We start from the raw sequence: 10,601 nt of genomic DNA on the forward strand, positions 1-10,601 counted from the left end.
TAAAACCGTCATTGACTCATAAGTCAATGCCATGCGACCATTGCTCGGTACTACTGCCGAACTTGACTAGTAAGTCACAGCTTCACAGTTAATACCGACACCATTGCCGATTCTGACTAATAATTCAGTGCCATTCACAAATGAGCAAGATTTGCTAAACATTTGATATGCAATCAATGTCCACATTTAAACACTCAACATGCCTCGTGAATAACTATGCATGCCACATATGGGGTGCAGTTTTCTTACCTTTGGTTCGAACGAGAAATAACAATTGAACGACCCTTGAGAATGATCGATTCTTTAATCCCTTAGCGGTCACCTAGTCATAACCAAATACAATCTCCGATTAATGAAATCCACAATAAAAGGGTCTTGACCTAAACCTCACTCTCGGGACCCCGAACTGCACCCAAACGGTGAGTAGATTCGATCCCGGGCCTTAGGAATTGAAACCTCGAGCCAAAAACCCTTAAAAACACCCAAAACATGCATCTGGGAAAACAGGGTAGCGCTACAGCGCTACCCCCCTAGCGCCCCAGCGCTACCCCTTGGGCGCTATGGCGCTAGGACCAAGCATAAATGGCCCTGGTTCTTCCTCCTTCGAATCTTCCATTTCCAACCTGAAAAACAAGCTTCAAAACTCCATTTAAACCCCCAAATGAACCCAAATATTATCTACTCATATCTTAGGCATCACAACCCAAGTAACCCTAGCCAAAACTTCCATCAAACTCTCAACTTTCCAACTCAAAACCAAACTGAAACTCAATGAGAAAATAGAGCAAGAACAAGAGATTCCATGGTTAAAAACTCACTTGAATCTCAGACTAGGACCCTCTTCAATAGTAGAGCATAACCCAAAACCCTCAAGGCTTGGTTCCCTAGCTTGGTTCCTCAAAAGAAGCTTCAAAATCCAAAAAGAATGGGAGAGAAATGGTGTACGAGAGAAGGAAGAGGATTGCTCTGTTTTTTCTACAACCTTCTAAGCTTAAATGGCTGAAACATATCCTTTAGGGTGGGTGAAAAGACCTAAATGCACTCATGCCTAATTAAAATCCTTATCAGCCACCAAGGGCAAAACCGTCCTTTCGCACCTATCTCGTTAATCATAATTAACGCCTTCCAATTCCCGTTATTCTCAATATTCTCAAATGTCAATAAATCATATCCCATTACCCTTTAATTCCCTGTAATGATCTAATCCTCAAAACACCCCGAGACTCACCCTGAGCCCCAAAATTAAATCCCGTTATGACCAGACTGATAACTTACATTCAAAGACCGTCTCATGTCAAATGGTTAAAACAAATCCACATTATAATGTGGTCTTATTTATAATTCACCCACATGCATGAAAATATACAATTACGTCCTTTACAAGCCAAATTACCAAAATGCCCTTATAATAAAATGTGGACCCATATGCATGCATTTATCATCATATAATAATATAATTCACATAAACATGAATATAATCATTTAATGACATAATAAATCAACTATGACCCTCTGACCTCCTAATCAAGGCCCTAAACTTTATTAGGGATTTTGGGACATTACAACTGGGTAAGGGGGGTAATTGTGAAAGTCAAAATCCCGTGATCCGTAAGGGGAAAGACTGGGTAAAGCTGTGCAATCCCACACCACCTGGGAAAGGTCAAGTGTGATGATTCTAAGACTGTGTAGGTATGAGACTACACAGTTGAAGATGGCTTAAATGGATTGATGGGTACTACCTATATTAACAAGATGCATCTTCTTTTCGGTAGCCCATCACTTGAGAACTTCAAAGTTAAGCGTGCTTGACTTGGAGCAATCTCAAGATGGGTGACCTCTTGGGAAGTTTTCCCAGGAAGCATGCGAGTGAGGACAAAGCACGCTGGAAAGATTCGTGTTGGTTTGCAGGGCCAGTCGTCATTCCAGGAAGCAACTATAGCGACGTGGGGCGTTATAGATACTATTGTATTTTACTACAAAACACCATAGTAACTTATTTTCTTTTGTCAATAAGTCAATAATATATTTTATTTATTTAAATTGTCTTATATTTCTTCAAATAAAATTAAAGCATTTTTTAAAATATTTTTTATTAAATTTTCATTATAAAGTTATTTATTTGTTAATGTTTATAATGTATTATGAATATTATTTGTTGACTGCCTTTTTCGCAATCAACCCTAAGAAGCGAGATTAAAGAAATAAGCAAATAGAACACATATTTTTTCGTGGTTTAGGTTATAAAAGAACCTTAGTCCACGAGTCTCTAGTAATAAAATGTTTGGAAGCTTGTGGGGGCAAGCTTCAATGGAGTATTCTCAAGCAGTGTTTAGGTTACTCTGAATACAAGGTCTTTTTCTCTCTAAAAACCGAAGCCTTTACAATGAGACTCCCAACTCTATTTATAGAGGCTGGGGCAATTAATACTAATCATCAGAAATTAATACATGTTCTTTCCATTATTGGGGGATTAATACCTAGTCAATGCATTAAGCTGCATTGAATAGAGACCACGACCCAAGCAAGATTTGCAGGTCCATTGTAGAAATGTACCTACTTTATGAGGAACATCCCCCCTGGTACCGTCAGGGCATGCTGTAAGTACATCCATGTCAAACGACGTAGTGAGAGTGCGAATTGTCGAGTCGTACACTCGACAACACTGTTGACGGATCTCCCATAAAGGTTGCCAAACGATCCTCTGGCTCTGCAAACTAGCATTTGCTGACACGTTGCGCCCTATCTTAGGTCCGAGAACCAGAACCTCAGACTTGGGAGGTGACTAGGGGATGAGAGCCTTCGCCTTAATTGCCTGAGCTGGAGAACCTGGAGAACCTTCAACTCTGAGGATGAACATCGGGAAGTAATCTACTAAGGCACTCATGACCCACTGTTAAAGGCAAAGTCTCACCTAGTTGGACCCTTGCTCCGACTAGAGGCCTTGGGCAGTAACATGCCTTGACGATGTCTACGAACGTCTGAGCCAGTCATTGGAGGTTGCCACGTGTCAAAGGTGAAAATACGTACAACATTATTATGTAAAGGAAATGATTTTTTTTAAAGAATTATTGAATAAAATTTTATTTAAAAAAAGGTGATGTAATGTTTTTTTTAAAAAAAATTATTTACTTAAATAAATTATCATTTATTTTTTTAAATAAAATATTAAAAAATATAAAAATAATTTTAAGAAAATAAATGAAAAGAATTTTGTTTTATCAAAATTATTTTTGACTAAAAATAAATGTAAAGAAGTATTTTTTTTGAGTGACATTGAAATTACAATAATATAAGAAAAATACTAAAAAAAATAGAGATAAAAGGGGGTTTGACTATTCTAATGCCAGTGTATGTGTAGCCTAGTCCGAGAGAGTATCACAAGGAACCCGTGAATTGATTCAGCTGGGTGATGAGGTCCGTATCCCATAACACAAAATCTTTTGCCCTCCCACATAGAATCTGAATCCTTACACGTGGCAAACTCCTACGGATTCGGCTGTCTTTTAACTGTCATCTGTCCAAATCGTACACCGAATTCCCGCCATATCCTTCCCCCCTTAACGGCGATTCTATCAAATCAATCCTCGTTGTGACGGCGCCGTGAACCCCATACCTTTACCACTGTATTCTATTGATCAAAATTGGTTCTCTGTTTTGACGGCACTTGCACTGTAAAACAAACAACAACAAAAAAAGTAGTTACGGACCCAAAACCAATCCTCAATCGTATTTAATAATAAAATAAAATTCCCGCCAAAAGCATTGAATATATATAAATTAATATATGATTTTTTAAAAAAAAATTTAATGGTTATTAATGTTGGTAGAGGATTTTGGTTTAAATAGTTAATACGTCAAAAAAAACAAAAGACTATAAAGATGATGCTATGGTACCCTATCTGCCGAAAACGACAGCACCGTTAGTGAAAATAGCGGGAAATGTTTTCATATGTTTTTTCAAAATAGACAAAAAAATTTGTCAATTTATTTTCTACGATGCGGAGTTAGAGAGATATTAGGAAGGTGTTATTGTCTTTTCGAAAGGAAAGGATCATTTTTTATTGTGTGTCTTCAAAATTATCAAGTACAGGTCAAATGGGTTGAGAATAATAAATCAAAGCTTTACATATATATAATATACCCTTAAAAAAGTGAAGTTAAACGAGGTGGCAAGCGCGTGGTGGCTAGAATTGAAGAAAGGCAAGGCATTAGAGACATTGACAGACACACACAATAGAGTGGTGGGGTCTGTCTGCCGCCGGCTAGCCTGCACAAACTACTTCCTTCTGTTGGCTTTTCTTTCTTTCTTTCCTTTTTTTTTAAATAAAATATATTTAAAAAAAAAATAGTTTTGATTAAATAAAATTAGAAAACTCTTACATATGGGTATGGTATGGTTGCTTGGAGTTCCCGCCAAAAAAAAGGAAGGAAAGAGAGAGACGGAAACTCAACTCAAGTCACTCTCAACTCAATAATAAATACATAAATGAAAGAGGGAAGGAGGGTAGTAGAATAGTAATAATGGCCATCTTTTTCCAATTTTGTCTTAGTTGGATTGGATGAGTGGGCAGTGATTATGGTCGTTCAAAATTTGAACTCAACGGTCCGATTTCTCACCCAATTTCCCTCCGCTACAATCCGAAACTCCAATCCACTCACCACTATTACTTTTCTTCCACGTGTGCTTCATTTTCCCGCGCAATCAAACAATTTTATTTTTAATTTTTGACCCTAAAAAAAAGAAGTTATTTATGAAACAAAAATATATTGATGTGAACCAACATTACAATAAATTTGTTAAAAAGTTTTGAATAGTTGCTGTGGTAGATGATACATTTGGTTTTTTGGTCAAGAGTTTTAAAGTTTGATTTAAATCATCCTCTATCTAACGTACACATGAACCTCGCATATATAATTCACGTTAAAATTATATATATATAGCTTTTTACTTACCAAAATAAAAAACTAGTTTTGGATAAAACTTGAGAACTCAAATCATGTTGTGTGACATCATATTGCTTATACACTTTTTTTCTTTAGCAAAGTATTTAATAGAGAATAAATAAAATGGTGTATAGAAGTAAAGACTTTATATTCTGGTTTGACTTGTTGTGTCAACCAATCAAAACCTAGGATAGTTATACTGATATATGCATATGTGGGCAGGCAAGTGTGACTGTGTGAGACATTAAACATCAGATTAATCACGATAATAAATATATATATATATAAATGCATAAAGTAAAAGTTGTAAGTGAGATATTTAAAATATTGGGCGAGTTTGTTTTGGTTGGTTGCATCGATATGGAGTCAACTGCGTGTTTGGCAACCAACTCCCACGGGGTTTTGTCCATATTGTTTGACATTGGTATGTATAATTCCAAATTAATCTTCTTGTTTAATTTCGTAATAAGACTATTACTAGTACTACTATTTATTTGTGAAACAAGATTGATTTTTTTTTGGGTGCATTGGTGGCTGATTTGTGGTTACTATTACCTGATGATTAATGTTTCGTCAAAATGATTATATTCCTTGTTTATTTTTAAAAAAATAGTAATAATTATGACAAATAAAGCAACATGATCATAATTATTGTGTTGTGTTGGGGCATGTAATTGATTATTATGTTTAGAAGGTTCTGATCAATCTTTTTTGTATAGAGATTAGAGAATCATATATAGTACGAGAGTATTAATTTAGGAATGTAAGTACGTAGGCATTTGCCCACATCCATCTAATTAGTCCTATATTTTTCTGCAGTTATAAATTATGTACATTCCACTTCATGACAAGAAAAATAAATAAGAGTGAGTATATATATGGTCCCAGACTCCCAATGAGAAAAAAAAGAAAGAAAGTAGACCCTTAACTTTAAGACTTGAAATACAAGTAATTGAAATACAAAATTTGTAGAGACAGCAACCATTATTATGGGAGAATAAATGAGTTTGCAAGTGCATGGGGCACAAATAGATTGGTTTGTTATGATCTATTTTAAGGAAAGGAAAGTAAGATTGATAGATTTCACAATGGAAAAAAAAAAAAAAAAAGATTGCGTTGCGTCTTTCATATAATTTGGAATTGGATATGAAACAAAGTAGAAAGTAGTAGTTAATAATAATAGTTATCCAGAGTAGATGTAGTGTAGTACAACTCTCTGCTCTCATGATGAGGCTCAGGCTCATGGGGGTGTCCTGTATCTATAATTAAGAGCACCTACCTCACGAACAAGCTCACTAAATGTCAAGCTATGTCTATCTATCTATCTTATTAATAATTAAGGAGAATCGACTTTTCCTGCTAGATTGAATACGACTTGAAGATCTAGTAAGTTTAAAAACAACCATTAAATGCACTATACTATATATATATATATAGTATGTATAGCAGTGATGAAGGAGCTTAATTTTTTTCATAAAATTTGAAGGGTGTGATTGAAACATTTTATAATTGTATTTACTGAAATTACTTAATTTGACGTATTTGTCTAATAATATGATTATATTGTATAATTATGTGTAATTATTCAGATATATAATTACTATTTTAATAATTACACAATTATTTTCAAACATAAAACATTTTATTGTGTTCGTGATTAATGAAGAATACTGCAAAATACTACTTTGAGTATCAACATTATATTTTGGTTTGTAGTAAAAAATGATCTCAAATTTACGAGTTTGTTGAGTGTCATACAACTATTACAAATCAAAATATGCCAAGCCTAATTAAACATGATAATGTATGCTAATTAGAATTAATTGAATAAATCCAAGAAATTTGAAATTGCCTTGAACAAATTTAACTTAATAAGTATGCTATCTAATTAGAGGTTGTGTTATAAATTAAGTTTAATTTCGACATCATAATTCAAAATGTCAATAATTTACATGTTAAGTTTAACATAAATCAAATACCAATGGTTAAAATAACACAATAAATTTGTTGTGTGGTGTGTGTCTTGTTATCAAACATAGTATATGTTAATTGTGACCTGTTGTCATATATTCATGTATAAGATTCCATCTAATAAGAACATTTAGCAGACGAAACAAGTTTTCAGTCAATTCACTAAAGAGATTTTAAATTTGAATAGTTTAATAAACTGTACTACTATGTTTCCGACAGTACAATATAATCATTTGCAAATGAAAAAATTAAGATAAACACTATAATTTGAAAACTTGTTTACTATTTTCAAAAATTTAAAATATGGAGGTTCGCATAAAACAAATCTATATATATTTTAAGCTAAAAAAAATAAAAAACAGAGATTTTAGGTTTTTTTTTTAGTATTCAAATTATTGTTTTAATTTTTTTTTTCAAACTTTCTCTTTTTTTTTTTATTTAACAAATTACAAATTCAACTTTTTTAAAATTGAAAAATAATAAATAACAACACAACCAATCACAATTTTAGAAATAAGTTTTCAAGTCTCACTGTAGGGTGATTTTCTATTTTTAGTATTTAGAAAAATTATAATTCAATTGTATTTTTATGACAGTGTATATTATAGTTATAGTAGAAATATCCTACTAATTTTTAGTAAATTCCAAATAATTACTATACCAAAATCAGAGTTCAAATAATTTATTTTTCAAGTATATAAAAAAAATTTAGTTTTGATGTCTACTATAATTATAATATTTACGATAATAAAAAAAATTAGGTTATAATTTTTTTAAATGCCAAAAATTAAAAATGCTCTTACGGTAGAAGCATTTTCTATGCCCCTTCCAAAGAATTATCCTAAAATTTGATTTCAGATACACTCTTTATTAAAAAAAAATACAAATTCACAATGCACACTTACAAACCAAACCCGCCGGATGCACCTTGACCTTAATTAATTACTTCTCTTTTGATCAGATAATTCTGTCTATATATAATTCCTAGGTTTGTTTTCACATGAGAATCGATAAACTGTCCAGTCCACAAACTGTTTGATTCCGATAATTATGAGTAGTGGCACTTGGTCCATGATGCTGGCTGTGGCTGTGGGTGTGGCTGTCCCAGTACCAGAAGTGTGTCCCTTTTAGATTTTCTTTTCTTTTCTTTACTTTACCTAATCTCAAAACATACACAGTTGAAGTAGTTTGAAGAACCCACTTTCTCACATGCAAGATATACCATTAGATTGGATTCAATTCAAACCTTTTTTTGTAAAGGGTAGTTAGTATTAAAATAAAATGGGGAAATTAGAAATTGAAGAAGCACGATATGATAGTATGATAAGTATAAGGGTTTTCAAATGGGCCAACATCTAAAATACAAAAGGAAAATGGAAGGGTGGTGAGGTCAATAGTCAAACATCTCGGCAATCGTGCACGTGTGGGCTGATCCTTTCCTTGCTGCTTGATGCGGCTACACAGCTTTCTAAAAAGCCAAGCTAGTGGGTATGGACTATATATGGACTGTCCATCTAACTCTTGCCTTGCCTTGCCTTGCCTTGCCTTATGTCGGTTTCAACTCTTCTGATTTTATTTTAGACAAGTTGTTATAATATGTTACTATTCATTTTTTGAATTAATTTTGGTGTTAAACGTAAGAATGTTGCATAACATTAATGATACACCAAATTAATAATTTGTGGTTATTAATTATAGTGGTGCACGCTCTTTATTAATGGGTCTATTTTGTTCCGCCGATATATATATTTATATATGTGTAAACGTTTTGTTAGTTATGGTTTATTTATTTGTAAAAAACATTGTATTTGTCGAGCACGAGAGAGAGAGAAGGAGGGCGCCTTATATTCTATTTAAGTCCATCTCTACTTACCAACCTGATAAAATTGTTGTGACTATAAAAGAATTGGCTTGTTATGATTTCCTTCTTATCCATTTAAGAATAATATAATAGGACATTAATCATGAATATTAGTTCAATTGACTTATAATGATTAAGTATCAATGCTATTGTGTAATTACTTATAATTATATATATTATTAATCATGCCCAACACAATATTGAGGTATGAAGTTCGAATTAATTTACACTCTTGTATATAATTATATTTTGTTCAAGTGATAGACCTGTGATGATTTGCTGCAAATTATATAGACAGAGTAAGAAGGAAGCTTTGTAGTACATATAAGCTATAAGACAAAGAATTAAGCAAGGGTTTTCATTCAATATCTTCGGTAGTTTGCTACTAATAATTTATTTAATTTGGTAGTTTTAAGTTTCTCTCTTTGGTATTTCAACTCCTGATCAATTTTGTTTCCCTATATACACAGATCTAATGGTAGGTATTTGCTACAATGATATTAAACATTCAATAATCTATATATACCTAATTAACAATTGACACAAATAATCTCCTAACATGTTACCCCCTCAATCATGCATCCATGCATGCATGTCTTTTTTAGATTTTGCTTTTAAAGAGTGTCTTCATCTTTAAGTAATTTTCTTTATTTCTTTAAAATAATCTTTCTCAAGTAGAAATTTGTAAAGCATGAAAGATTCTTAAGCATTACAATCATAATAAGTTGCATCGTGCTAGATAAGGAACATCTCACATGCAAACATTCTTGCATTTATTGCCATCTACCGTCACATGATGACTCGCCATGAAGCAGCTCCAAGATATTTTTATTTTATTTTCATAAAGCTATCTATATATATATATGTTGAGTGTTATATTACAAAAGTGATAATTAAGAGTAACATGAAACAAAAGTAATGTAACAAGTAGTGTACAAAAAACTTGAATTAACTTTATTATGTGTGTAATGTCTCTTTGTTGTGTATAAATTAAAGTTCAAATCAAAAGGACTTTTAAATATTTGAATTTGATCTAATGAATATGGTTGCTCAGAAGTTTTTGGCAGATTCGAACTTCGTCACCCATGCTCCATACATACAAATAAAGTTGGGACTATACACTTCATCCACATTCGAAATTGGATCATTGCCTTGTTAATTAGGGCTTCACGCGGAACTAAAATTAAAGAATCAAAAAGAAAAATTGAAAGAGATAATATATAGGGAATAATAGTAGTGCTGAGAGAATTGGCTATGGGGAGTGAGTAACATTGAATTTGGACCTATATACGTATATAATTGTAGCTAAAGTTTTGGCTGATCTTGGACACAAGGTGCTTAAGATTGGAACCTGACACAGAAAGAGATGTTCCATGTCTCAATCTTAACTTAATCGGTGCAGAAGATGACGTCGTCTTATGTGCTTCCACGTTATGACTTTGTATATCATTACTATAATAATTTGTGTGTGATTGTCGCTTAGTCATGGTCTTTATGGGCTTCTACTACTATTTCTACCACCACCACTGCACCCACATTATTTTTTTGTGAGTTCATTAATTAATCCCCAAAATATATATGATCAATAATTAACACTTGAACAATACATACATCCCAAACAAAACAAACCCTAAAAATCCAACTCTATAAGAGAGTTTCTTAAGTCATATTCTCCAGACAAACAAGCCAGCCCATCGCATATATAAGTAATTTGTTATGGCCATGATAATTTGCAGTGCGTGTGTGTTTGCCACACAAGTTTTAAAATAGCTGAAAGATATTACTACTTGTCTTGCTTGCACTGACAGAGATATTTATTTGGGAA

This window comes from Humulus lupulus, chromosome 8, assembly GCF_963169125.1.
Source record: "Humulus lupulus chromosome 8, drHumLupu1.1, whole genome shotgun sequence".
In the NCBI taxonomy this organism is placed as follows: domain Eukaryota; kingdom Viridiplantae; phylum Streptophyta; class Magnoliopsida; order Rosales; family Cannabaceae; genus Humulus; species Humulus lupulus.